Source organism: Propithecus coquereli, unplaced genomic scaffold (assembly GCF_000956105.1).
Source record: "Propithecus coquereli isolate 6110/MARCELLA unplaced genomic scaffold, Pcoq_1.0 Scaffold21851, whole genome shotgun sequence".
Classification (NCBI taxonomy): domain Eukaryota; kingdom Metazoa; phylum Chordata; class Mammalia; order Primates; family Indriidae; genus Propithecus; species Propithecus coquereli.
The window spans coordinates 1-1,603 of NW_012147025.1; the positions used below are offsets into that span (position 1 = coordinate 1).

At 32.1% G+C, this 1,603-nt stretch overlaps 1 pseudogene; it reads left to right on the plus strand.

Moving 5' to 3' along the window:
- The first annotated feature begins 433 nt into the window (after nucleotides 1–433).
- Nucleotides 434–915, plus strand: LOC105810707 (annotated as a pseudogene).
- Nucleotides 916–1,603: the final 688 nt, after the last annotated feature.

Below are 1,603 nucleotides of genomic sequence, written 5' to 3' on the forward strand. Positions count from 1 at the left end.
AGTAGAGACAGGGGTCTCGCTCTTGCTCAGGCTGGTCTCAAACTCCTGAGCTCAAACAATCCGCCCACCTCGGCCTCCCAGAGTGCTAGGATTACGGGTATGAGCCACTGCGCCCCAGGCCTCCAACAAGCCCTTATAAGAATAATTGTTAAAGGGTTTTGTAGGTCATGTTGAAAAGCTTGGATTATGTTATTGTGAAGGAGATGAGGAGTCACTGAAAGGATTTGATCAGAAAATTAATGCCAGGTTTGCATTGTTAAAAAATATGACTGACAGCATTTGGAGGATGAGTTTGAGGGGGAAGCCTAGAAGCATATCTGCAGGTCTGCAAGGATTACCTCATAACTTTTTAAAAAATTTTATTTCCAGAAGGTATTATAATTGTTTTCTGTTGTTTCAAAGAATTATTAATTTGTTGTTTTTCTTGACACAGTTGCAAGAATGTAGTAACTCTGATCAGCTTCAAGGAAAGGAAGAAAGAGTCAGTGAAAGAAGTCATCTAACTGAAAAAGAAAATATAGAACATTTTACCACCTCTACAACTGATTCTGATTGCGGTTCAGTTGCATGTTTTCAGCAAAAGTCTCTTGATGACTCTCAAATGCTATTTGGAAAATCTCAGCAACCTGAATCAAAAATGGAACTTGAATTTATAAAAGAAAAAAGTGCTACTTATGCAGATACAGAAAAAGATAATTTGAAAGAACCAGTAATAACTGAAGAGAAAGAATTAGATGGAGGTCACCTATCTTCATTACTGAACAAAAGTACAGTTCACAACATACCTGAGTTTGACAGCATAAAAGAAACCAATATGGAGGATGGTAGTGTGCAGATTATCAAAGATCATGTGACTCATTGTGCATTCCGTTTTCAGAATTCCTTGCTATATGATTTGGATTAATTTTATGGAATAATTATATAGTAAATATATAAAATTACATAGAATTAATCAAAAGTTTACAATTTTGATTCTAATGGGGAAACTAGCGATTTTTTTTTTTTGCCTCTAGAATTTAAACAGTTTCCTTAATTAAGGAGATAATGTTTGTGATTCTTCTGATAGATGTGTATTTTTTCTAATGCAGTTAAATATTTAGTTTTAATACGATCTATATATATTTATTTCTGTGTTAATTTTTGTTTCCTTTGTTTACCATTACTTTAATAAAGTTTCAAAATAATTATTCACTAAGTTGCATTTGTCACACAAAGTAATTCTCAGGAATTCAAGTAACAGGAAATAGGAGTGTGTATGTTTGGGGGGGTAAAATCTTGAAACTTTTAAGTCTCACTAACTAGGATGTATTGATGCTTAAAATAGAGCTTCTTAGGAGGGAAAGAACTTTACTAACCAATATTAGCAATATAAACAATTACAATACAGATACACTAAATGAAACAGTATTTTTGTATCAACTCTACTAATTTACTCTTCTGTCACACCAACTACATATATAATAAAGGTTAAATTATTTCATAATGACTTAGACCATTCAATCTTTAAAAAGAATTTCTTATAAGTTACTATTGGAATATTAAAACATCTTGGTTTTATAGAATACATTTAAGAATTTTAAAGCAGGAATTTTTAAAATCTGGC